We start from the raw sequence: 12,955 nt of genomic DNA, 5'->3' as shown, positions 1-12,955 counted from the left end.
CTCAGTGCATTATTCACATATCTACTATCAAGATGGCATCTACAATGGCAACTGTTACTCTAAATTTGACACTATAATCCCTACTATGATATTAGAAATAAATGTACAAACAAGATGTGTTTGATTAAAGAAATAAACTGACCTCATGGTAAATAGCAAATCTACATCAATAGCGACATCATATTAGGTATTGTCCAGTATATATTCAGTGTGTAACACACAAATGCAAAAAGTCACATAGTACGTTTCTGGTTTATGCAATGGACATCAATCGTCTTCACACTCTTCATTTATCCCTGGCTGGCTTGGCTTGTTGTTGCAAATGAAAACCCAACATCCACATACTTCTGTATATAAGATATTGTTTTTTCGACAACTGCACCTTCCTTGACATCAACGTTTACATCCACACTTTATCAGGTGCAGTATTGTCTCAGGAGCTGGTGGATTCAAACATCGAAATCGAGAGAAGTGACTTGAACCTGTGTCAAATGTCCAACTAAATGCTGTAGGTGCTGATAGGCTATGATGATTTTCATTAGCTTTCCTCCAAATCATGGCTATATAGCGTGCATAACAAATATGTAAGTCCGGTGAACCTGAAGTTGGTGGCAGGTTTTCTCCTTCAGTAGAGGAACCAGCGAAGCCCATCTACTTTAGTGTGGACTTTTGAGCGATACAGCATACAAAATAAGCATTCGAGTTGTAAGCAGACATCAGAGGGCACATGATTCTCATATCCTAACATTGCAAGTGCATCCAAGATCTCATCATTACAAGACATGAATACCTTGAATCACTAAGCTTTGGTTCTGCCAGCAAAACTACCAGACATATCTGAGCCTGTCAGAGCATGAAAACCCAAAGGGGCAGATGCCTGCTTTTGTCCTAAGGTTTTATGTGTACTACAACCAGAAACATACCTCTTCAGCCTGCCCTTTCCAATGAGGAAGACTGTAGAAACTGGCAAGTGTGGATGCATGAAGACAAGTAACAATAAGACATCTGTGTCTGGAGAACTGACCACAAGGTCAGCTTCATGGGGAACAGTTACAGCAAGCATTATGACCAACGTGCCTGCCTCTTCTCCACTGTGAGTGAGAATTACTCGTTAAGCTCTGTTTTGGTCCGAATACATGAGGAGAAAGTCCTTCAGGAAAACATTCTTGATTAAAGTTTTGTCCTTCACATGGTAATATGTTGACTTTCCCTTGGTTGTTTTTGTCATCATATGTTCCTTAAGTCTGATTTTATCATAGTTTGTACCTATGTTACAAATTATTGCCAAGTTTCCATTTGGTCAGTCTTAGTAACCGAGTTTATCACAGCCATTCCATTGTTGCACCTCATCTGCAAGTTCTGCTGTTGTAACTGGTTCTTGTAGTGTTGCTTCATTGCCAGATGCCTTCTGCTTTAGCCAGTTGTGTATTGCTACTAAATTTTTCAAGATGATGCAGTATCAAAGATGTGTCATAGGATAGAAGACCCATCTGATGCAAATAAGGATCATGGTACAACATAAAACTCAGAAGTTCCAATGCACTCCTCCAGGTCAAGTTCTGGTTGACTTCTGGATATAACAATGAAGCGTTGTAAAAGTGCTCACTTTTTTCAACTCGATCGCCTTGTCCTCTACTCTGATTTCTGTTGATGCATTGGTTCTTTTTTAAGCTTCAAGTTTCTTTTTGCTCATTTTGTCCCACACAGAAAGTTTTCTCTGTCAGGCATTCTCTAACGAAACTTCAAAACATATGTGAAGGATGGTCACTGGGTAAGAGTTCATTCATAACTGCCTTGGTTATCAGATTGTAGATTTCATCCTCATCAGCAGTTTCAAATGAATTTCCATGCTGATGAAACACTGAAGTCAGTAGAACCGCATTTTGAGTTACATGAGAGAGCTTTCCTCCTGTGACTTCATGGTGCTATGTAAGTATGACAGTTCAGGTGTGATGAGACAGTACCTGTTCAAAGACTGTCCATTCTGAGTGATTCCTGCTATCCCACCAACAACTTTGAGCTCACGGTCTGGATCTATTGATGTGAATCCAACAATGCCTTTGGCAACACAAAAGATGCCCTTCACTAACTCTGCCCATATTTCTGGATGATCTCTTTTCTGTTTCTTGCATTGTTAATATGTGTAATGGTAGCAGGTGTGCATAATTTAAATGGTCATGGGCAAAAAAAGTACTTCATGAGGGCTTCCTAGCTGCTAATGAAACACTGAATCTTGTTTGCAGTGCATTCAAATTGCTTAATCTTTTCAAAGATGTCCATGGATTCAAACATTTCGATCATTTTTGTAACAGCATCACTGATGTTATGTCTGCTCTCTAGGTCCAGATTGCTATCTTCCTGATTTGCGTCTCCCAGATGAGTGGAGGTTTCTTTTAAGAAGGTTTCTTCATGGGGCTGAAGTTGGAGGATATTTCGGAAGTATAAGCTATACAAAGCCAGCAATGTGGTAGTATGAGCTTCCAGTGCCCAATACATGTGTTTCCATTAAGGATTTATGTTACCACTGTTGGTGTGTATAGTCCAGCTTTGACCTACGCTTGGTCAATACCACTACGTTCCACATATTTACCCAAGGCAGCCAGTGCCTAGAAGACGATCTGCAACTCAATAGGCTGGAACAGATATCCTCATGCTTCATCCATAACTTAATGGCCATGTTGCATTGCTGAAGAACAGGAGTCACAACTGTGATCGCTTCTGATCCCATGGCATAAGTGGTGATAACACATGCTCTCATCAGTCCTGTATAGAGGTTGTCATATTATATTACAGGTAAGCATATCAGTGGTAGTACTAGAGCAATGTTTGTTTTGGACCAGGAGGAGACAACAAAGAGTTGAAAGCCCCCATGTGCCTAGACTAAGAGTACTTTTGACCTCTACCTCACTTTTTTTGAAGTCCAAGCATCCAATAATCCATGCAAGATCCTTCTTGTTCATCTCTAAGCTCAGCATGCAAGAATTTAGCGTGCAAGTGCGCTTTGCTTGTTGGTTGAGGTCTGTCACATGGTAAGATTTTGCATGAAACTGCAGCCTCCAATTATCGAAAGTGGCATGAACAATCTATGTCAATCGGTGTTGTTTGGGAACTGTTAGATGCAGTCTGATATACAGCAGTGGCAGTTCCATGGAGTTTATTCATCCCGGAAGGTGTGGATTCAAGAAAATCTATGTTGTCCAGAGCAAACCAAACAAAATTATCCCGGACCAACCAAGGTGGATGAAAAACTCCTCTCATGGATTTCATCCGCTCAAGAATAGCATTTGCCATGGCAGTCTCTATTTCCAGGACCTTTTTGTATGGCACAGTGTGGCTTAGTTGTTGTAGCATCACTATAAGAGACTTTGATCTGGTGCTCATACGGATATATAGAGCTAGTCCAACATGTGTTTTGTTACATAAGTAACCTGCTGTTCTGTCTTATATGCACACACAAAATGCTGTGCCAGAAGAGATGCATTTTTGTTCATGTATTCTGCCCTCCTGGTAGTTTTAACTTCATACCAACCTTGAAAAACATACTTGCAGAAGCGTTTGAGTACAACAGGAGGATCATAATCATCAAACGTTCCTTGAAATTTCCATGGAGGTGCATTTCCTATGTCTCTTCTCAGGATTTTAGCAGCGTTCAGCAGGATTTTCACTTCTTTTTTCAGGACTTTTGGATAGGCAAGATCACCAGCTAACATGGTTTCCTTTGCCTTAGTAGAAAGCACTTCTTCTGGTTTTGTTTTGTTAGGAGGTCTGGTGAAGTGCATATCAGGGATATTTTTCAAAATCTATTGCTTTAAGTATCGTTTATATTATAAATGATCGGGTAATGGAAATGGATTTTCTTCTAGCAAACTCTCATATGATTTTTCAATGTCATTCATATTCAAAACAAATTCTAAAGTTGAGTTAATTGCTGTTTCCAACATGTCGAGTATCTCCAGGTCAGACACTGACTATGTAAACTGAACATAATCTTGTGGGAGTTGTCTCTTAGCCTTTTCTATGTTTTGATTTGCATGGCTTAAGCACACCAGGTGATACTTCATGTCGTCTGCAACAGCTGTTAATAGTTCAGATAATCCAACAACATTGTTCAGTTTACTTTCAGGTGTTCCTTTGTTGTCTGTTGGCTAATTGCCTTCAGCTGGACTCCCATGTTTTCAGTTGACACATCATGCAACTTGTCTACTTTGTCTTCTTGGCAAATGACACACATCTCCTTGTCGAAAGTCTTGCTTCTGGTACATGTAGGTTGTGATGTGGGAGTACATGTAGACAACAATTTTGATGGGCATCCCTTTTTCTTATGTATTGCATCACTGACTGCCTGTTGCTCATCCCTTCTCATACCTGGTTTTTGCTCGTTCAACGTTTGTTTTATATGTGAGATCCTTATAACAAGCTTTGTGGTAGAAAACATTTTTTTGTATCAGTTCTTTGGCAGATAAACCTCTTATTCGATCATTTAATGCAGGAAACTCTGTTTCCCCATGTGAACATCGAACATCAGTTGTTGTAATTAGTCTCTCCACTGAAGGCAAAGAAAGGTGAAGCACATAGTTTGTATTATATGTTTCTTTGCTGCTCAGATGACAAATAAAGCAAAGTTCAAAATCGAGTCATTGACTTCTTGTTACATGAAAACTGTTATGCCGGTTTGTGTATATATGGGCTCTAAGGGATATTTTCATTGCTGTAGCTAATTCTTTCCTGCCAATACAAAGAAAATGTATCTGAGTAAACTTGTATATACCAAATCTTTAAACCTTAACCTAACATGGAAAAATTGTGTTCAGCAACTGCATTCAAACATTGATTTTACAGGAAAGCTGTCTGTCTGAAACTTCCGAAAATTAAAATATTAATTGTCACAGGGAAGTTGTCATCCATATGGCAATATCTGAATACTGTTTTCCAGGGAACAGATGCTGAAAAAAATTATTGGAACCGGGTTTAAATCAATTGTAAAGTAAAATTCTTTCTGTTTGTGTACCACAGAAGCCATCTTGCTTTTCACGGTATTACAATGTAAAAAAAAAAAAAAAAATTACACCCTTTTTTTATCATATTCAAATAAAGTCAGGTAAGTTTTAGCTTTGACCAAAAAAAATGCACAAATGTTTTTTTCATGACAAATGAGCCTACAATAATTGTGGGAGACCGTGGAGTGGGGTTTAGTAGGGGATGAGGGGACTGGAGGAGTAGGTTTAGTAGGGGATCGGGGGAAGGTGGGGCAAAATGCCATCAACATATTATGGCTCTTGTCCAAAGTGATATGTCCCTCTTCCAAACGAACAAGTCAGACTGCTTTCTCCTCCTCGCTCATGTTTCCCCTTCCACAGTTTGACATGTTCAGCGAATGCCATATTAATAACTGAATTTGGAGACTGGTTGATAGATTTGGAATTATCTGGCGTTATGTGTATTTGAAGAAGCAGTTGAGATGGAATGCCTCTTCACCTATGGACAGGGCGCAGTCTAGTGAAGACTTATTCACACAAGACTTGACTTCAATAACAGATGCAATTTGAACAAAATGACAATGAAAAGTCAATCATTTTTTAGTGTATAGTCGGGGAGTCTCTCTGAACTTGCCCATGAAGGGGAAAGTCCGTTTCCCTCATACTGAATTCATATGAATTATGAGGGGGAACCTTTGTGAGATGTTTTGTTGCTATGCAATCAACTGGGCTCTCCCATTCGGGCCGAGTTTCTGAAAGTTGATTAAATAGATCGTCTATCAGAAATTCACGAAAAACAACTTCTAACTATTATTTTCATCTCATCGCTCTCTTGTTCCCTGAATGCAAACTGAAAGCTAAAGACCCAAGTGAAGATGGTTCAGAATGGTTTATATATGAAAATATAAGTGAAGCTTTTTTCTATTGAAATGGAAGATGTCAAAAATACAGCATCAGGATATCTTTGTTTGCAAAATTTGTTTCAACAGTTTTTAAAATTAACCCACAAATATTATCACGCGGTTGGTAGAAGAAAGTGTCCATTTGCCTTCCTTTGTCAGTCTTTCATCATTAACATTTAGCAGAGAACCACAGAAACTTTAATTCAGAATGGCCTCTTCATATAGCTACCCGTACTTGTGGCTATTTGTGGCAAGTTATGAGTGACTAAACTTTCATATGCAAGGTCCTCTAAGTGTGCAGTAAGCAAAAGCCATTCATTAAAACTGGTTTCCATTACCACAAATCTCGTGATAGCCGTTTCCTGTGGTGGTGTTGGTGGAGTTGTATGATGTTACCTTTGATGCCTTCATCCTATGTCACTCCAACAATCATTTTCTTCATTCCTCACAGCTACGAAGAGAAGATTGCTTCGATTTCATTCTAGTTAGATAAATCCATTCGCCTTCTGTCATGTCTCTTTCCTTTTGTCTTATTCTCACCCCTTAGCGCATCACAAATATTCTGAGAGCGAGTCATCATCCGACGAAGCCGAAACCATTCTGGACTGTGGCAATCTAGGCTCTAGATTGCCACAGTCTAGAAGTTTAAGATCTTTATTCCCTGCCTCTGCATTGTGATTACTCAGCTTTCATAAAGGAAGGTTTTTTTAAGAAACCTTTTTTTTTTTCTTGTGAGATACTTTTTCACTATCTTGGCAAGAAAATTAATGGTAGCAGTCTTCTCTAATTACTGTGCGCTGTACTATTGTAAATTCACGCTCTTATTCTCCTTTTATGTTTGTTTTCGCCTCATCTGTGAATTCATTTAGTTTTCTTTAATCTTATTTTTTTTTCTACCATTATGATGAAATGCAAACATGTTTCTTTACTGTACCCTTAAGTGGACTCCGGTGAAAAGAGAAACTTTTCTATAGGTGCTGGTCGCACACACTTTTTCCCGGTACCCTTGTGTATGGTAAATATTCACCAGCGTAATTGAGGCTACAAGTGAGTTTCTCTTGAACAAGGCCATCCTTTTTCGTTGAATCGTTCACTTCTCTCTCTTTTATTTTTCTCTCTCTGTCTGTTTGTCCAGTATCGACCATAACACCTTTTTATTTTACCTCAAGATCATCAACAGCACAACCATGCTTCATTTAACCTTTGTTCTCGTCAGCCATTTCGTGGACCCAAAGTTCGAAGTTCTGATTCTGTCCCTAATTACACTTGACTCCAACGGCAAATGTTGATTCTACAAATTTACTCACTTTCGCTAATCGCTGGTATCTAATTCCTTTAAGAACAAGTCAGTATAAGATTAGTTCTTATACAGCCTTGACATTTTACAAACAATCTAATTTATACTGAAAAGCAAAATCTTTCTAAATTGCCACATTTACTAATTAAATCATGATCTTTGTATTTTACGCTATTTCTATAATAATTTGCATTTCAGTCTTATTTATACATTATTTTGCGTGTGATGCCATAGACGTATTTATTTTTTTATTATTACAAAATACATAAACAGGATCGTAGTTCGATGACAACGTGTTCTCTGTCCCTATCTTTCTTATCTAGTTATTTATTCTATTTTCAGTTGATGGCAAAGTTTTTAGATAATGAAACACCCTGAAGAGATAAACATCCATAAAAATTTCGAAGCATTTGTAGAAACAACCCTAGGGACCATAAGGTTAAAAAATGATCAGTATATTTCCAGTGGTAGGGATTTACACTCACTGTAGCCAGAATAACGCTGTGATAACAAGCTTAGTAACTCTGAAAGACACTTTTTCATGGTGCTGAGATGAGTCTTGTGGGGAATACTTTTATAACGATGAATTACAGAAGGGTCTATTTTCTTTTTCGTTTCGGTCAAAGCAATCTCTTCAGGTAAGGCACAGCGCAGATGTATAATAAAAAGCCTAAAATATCCTTTATCCGAGATCCAACATACGGAAGGTCTGGTGCCTTTCCAAACAAAAGTGTGTGATGCCTGCATTTGCAAAATCATCATTCTGGTAACTCGTTCTAACTTGAAAACGTGGTTCCATCTCACCTAGTCAAATGCAAATAATGAAAAATAAAATAAAATGACTCTTTACCTGTTATGAAGATTTGGAAGCCCTTATTTTGCGATTGCTCAGGAAAAAATAAAAGGAACTCAGGTTCGTTTCCCTTGTCGTGACACCAGTTTAGCGTTCGCTACTGACTGGAAAAAGGAAAAGGAATTTGTGTACGATTTTAGCAAAGGCCGTCATTTTGCTGTAAATCTCTCGTTCTCGGACTCTGAAATGTATGGATTGAAGGGACATTCTGGTATTCCTAGATGGCCTTGCAGGAGAATGAAACCATAACGAACAATATACGGCTGAAGGCCGGTATTTTGAGAGGGAAAAATTTATATAAAACTAGAGATTTAGTTAAACTGAGTTATATTTACATTATATTACGTGAGTAGCAATTTACACCCTAAAGGACAGGGACTCGAATAGGTCCATAAATTAATAGAAGGTGGAACAAGACCACCACACGCGGACAAGAGCGCACACTGACTTTCAGTGAATTAAACATATATGTAATTAATATACATTTATGTATAATGTGTATATAATAACTTACTTTCAACTTTTGATATAATTTCTGTTGTTAACATATTTATTTATTTGTCTTATTTTATGTTTCACTATTTTCTTTTGTAAATACATAAAACTAGGTCTCTGGCAATTGTACTACCTTTCCGTCCTCATGACGTCACAAAACGCATGCAGGTTCATATTTGTATCATTACGCTTGATAACGTCAATACGTATAGGTTGACGAAACAGCTGTCGCGTGTAAAAATACTGGAGTAAATGGAAGAACTCCATTATGTGTCCATTAGTAACCTGAACAATGAAGTGAAGAAAATAATTAGAAAATATGAAGCAATTTCAAAAAAGCTGGTTAACAGTGAAAAAGCCATTCTATTCAATGAATGTTGTATCCGTGAAAGATTGTGCCCTAAAAGTGAATATATATATATATACTAGATATATATATATATATATATATATATATATATATATATATATATATATATAGATATATATATATATATATATATATATATATATATATATATATGACTATATCTTGAAAGAATCTTTTGCTTTTCTCTTGATGATAAAAATAAAATATAATAAAAAAATAAAGTACCCCTCAATTATGTAGGTAATTGTAGAATTCCAAACTTTGATATTTTTGTTATATAGATGCCTGTGCTCTTCAAACACTCAGAAAATAGACCATAAAGAATGGAAGAATGGAATGTCATAACATTTAAACTAGAATGAACTTTATTTCTTCACCCTTTTATCATGAGCGATACAATAGGCATAAGGGAAATTTAAAATAAAACTACAACATACATAGAATACGTCCTTTTGATATCCTACTTCTAGAGTACAAATCTACTAATGTTCCCTCAGGCACCAATTCGGAATGTTTCCTTAAAAGGAAGCTTCTGTTCATAAAGACGCTTTACTTCAAATGCGCTTAGAAATTCCGCTTGAATTAACGGAAACTTTATTTCAGGTATCGTTTTAGTGCAACTGAATATCTCTAAAATATTTCTTTAACTCTTTGAATGAATTTACATAATAATGCACGCCTGAATTTGTATGGTTTCTTTCATATTATTTGTATAATCTCACAATAAATTGACAATAAAATCAAGTTTCATCTTTTAACTGTTGTCCCTTTATATTCAGCGGCAAATGAAATACCCAGTTATAATAATTTCATTTGTATCCTCATATTAAGAATTTATTATGAATATTCTGGAATATGTTCACTCTTTGTCTATTCTAAGAAATCTCCACATACTCTGAACACAGACGCCAGTATTAAATGCTCGCTGAGCACGAAGGTCTTTCGCCTTCACATAAAGTGGCCGGAATAAAGCCCATCAGATCCTCTTTTCTCGGCTGCATAACAAATGCAGTTGCATTCTGCCTCGCAAAGGCATCACCGGGCAATTTATACTCGGGGAGCTAAGCCTTACTTTCGTATGCAGAGGAAGAAACCAAGCAGGTCTTCCCCCACTACGTAAAATGCGCATTTTCTGTGAATAGTCCAAATTTACACAAACTATAACGCTGCTCTTTTGCACACACACACACCTACACACACGCACACACACACACACATGCATATATATATATATATATATATAGATATATATATATATATATATATATATATAACAGCAGCATCAATAAGGTCAAATGCCTTTGCTATTGATTCCGCTGCATTACATGGTATATGTTGCTTATGCAGCATCAGCGACCTCCTCGTCCTGCCTTACTGCTGAGGGAGATCATTTACGTACGTGTTCATTTGAAAGAAGTAACAGAAAGAAGATATCGTCTTTTAAAAAGGAATAATACTAATAATAAATAATAATGATAATAATAATAATAGCGCATAAGCAGTATACCAGTAATCAGATACAGCGCAATAGTGGAATGGACGAACGTAGAACTCCATACCATAGACCAGAGAACTGAGAAGGATATGACTATACATAATACGAAAGGAAGGAGGGAGAAGTCTACTAAGCATAGGGAACTACGTCAACATCGAGACGAATGGCTCAAGAGTGCATGGGATGGAGTACTGATAACAGTAGACGAAGGCCAAGAAATATACAGAGACAGGAGAATGACAAAAAGAACAGAGGACTGGCACAACAAACCAATGCACGGAAAATAAATAAGACAGACTAAAGAACTTGCCAGCGATGACACAAGGCAATGGCTACAGAGGGGAGAGCTAAAGAAGGAAACTGAAGGAATGATAACAGCGGCACAAGATCACGCCCTAAGAACCAGATATGTTCAAAGAACGATAGACGGAAATAACATCTCTCCCATATGTAGGAGGTACAATACGAAAAATGAGACCATAAACCACTGTTTACCAACTTTTAGTGATTTTACATCGCTCATACAAGAATGACATTTCAGGAAGTTGAGAGGTTTGGGTATTATAATTCCAAATTTTGCCAAAGAAAGAGTAACTTTTTAATTTATCAAAACGTGCTATCTAAATGTGAAGAGTTTTTTCCATCTCCCGGATCAGAGTTCTGCTTACCTAATTATATCAAGTTTTTTCTCCCCATAGAGTCAAATTTCCACAGGCTAACATCATTACCGTTCAACGTAAGCAAAGGCGACTTTCAGAAACAACTCTTTGAACTGTCCCAGGGTGCATTTAGAAAATTGAAAACACGCTGGACTCCAGTCCTTAAAAAGGAAGATCATCACATCGTTAAGAGTTGGCAAATATAAAATATTTGGTCATTACCAGACCCGACAAAGGGAAAGGCACTGTTTTATTAGATACAACGAACTGTAAAGAAAAAAATTTTACTCTCTTAAGAGACCAACGTAATTTCACTGAAATTGAAGCACCTGATTTTCCCAATATCACAATAATGACGAAAAATAAACAGATTTTTACATCGTCTAAATTAAGAGAAAATTATAGATGATAATACATACCAGTAATTGTTTGTCACCAAATCATCCTTTGGAGTTTTATATGGTCTCCCAAAAATACATAAGCCTAATACACATATGAGACCAATCTTGACATCATATAATACACCTAATTATAAGCTAGCTAAATATTTGGTAACTTATTTAGAACCTCTGGTTAAGAATGATTTTACTCTCGGTAATTCTTACTCTTTTAAGGATAAAGTTTTATTACAGGAACCTGATTTGAAAATGGCCAGTTTAGTCATCGAATCTCATTTTACTAATGTCCATGTGGAAGAAACTATCGATATTATCCTAAATAAACTTTCTCCCTGACCACATTCTGTTTTTTTTTAATATATATATAATTTCAGTCGTTCGTATATCAAAACTCTTTTAGAACTGGTAGTATGGGACACTGCCTCTGTTTTTGAAGGCAAACTTTATAAACAAACGGACGGTGTAGCCATGGGCTCTCCCTTGGGTCCTAATTTTGCCAACATCTTCATGTGCTCGCTGGAAGAACGCATGTTAGATGACTGCCCACTCAGGTTCCATCCACTCTTATATGGTAGGTATATTGATGACACATTCGCCTTATTTAAAAATGATTGTGATACTGATTCGTTTTTAGCATATGCCAATACTAAGCATAGCAACATAGGTTTGTCGTAGAAAAAGAGATGAATGATCAATTGCCTTTCTTAGACGTTCTTGTCACTAGGGATAATGGCTCTTTTAATACGTTTGTTTTAAGAAAGAAGACTTCTACTCGTTTAGGATCCAATTACGATAGTTCCTTCATTTATGATTTTAGACTTAACTCTATTTTTACTCTCCTCCACAGGGCGTTTTATTACATCGAACTGGCAATCATTCCACCAAGAATTAGTTTCCTTTCCGAAAATTCTACGAATAATAGCTTCCCACAGCTCCGTATGTTTCATAACAAACAGGTCGCTAATATCGCCAAACCTTGTACCGTACCAAAATTAGCTTTTTATGCCAAATTCGCATTTTTACATGATGACTCTTTTCGAAAAAAGTTTGCACAAATTGTTCATAAACATTATGGTGCCATTAATCTGAAATTACTCCCAATAAATCCACTAACGATTGGTTCCTTTTTCAGATATAAAGATCGATTAGAGCCTCTTTTTACCTCCAACGTGGTATATAAGTATACTTTGCCCTACGTGTAACTCTGGGATATGTTGGATCCACGAGGAGGTTACCGAGGGTCAGAAATGACTCTCATCGGGGATTAAGTTTCCGCAATGACTGTAGGCTCTCCATTCCCGAACGTTCTAACATAAGAAACCTCTATAAAAATTGTAAAACATATGGAAAGAAGTGATTTCTGTATCATAGGTCAAACAAGTAACGTATATGAACTGCCTGTCCTGGAATCATTATTTATTAAACAACTGGTTCCCCAGTTAAAAAAAAACCCAGACCTCCTTCACACAACTATATCTGAGTTAACTTTTATTTATGTATTCTCATTCTG

Source organism: Macrobrachium nipponense, chromosome 21 (assembly GCF_015104395.2).
Source record: "Macrobrachium nipponense isolate FS-2020 chromosome 21, ASM1510439v2, whole genome shotgun sequence".
In the NCBI taxonomy this organism is placed as follows: domain Eukaryota; kingdom Metazoa; phylum Arthropoda; class Malacostraca; order Decapoda; family Palaemonidae; genus Macrobrachium; species Macrobrachium nipponense.
Note: the sequence above shows the minus strand (reverse complement) of the source record.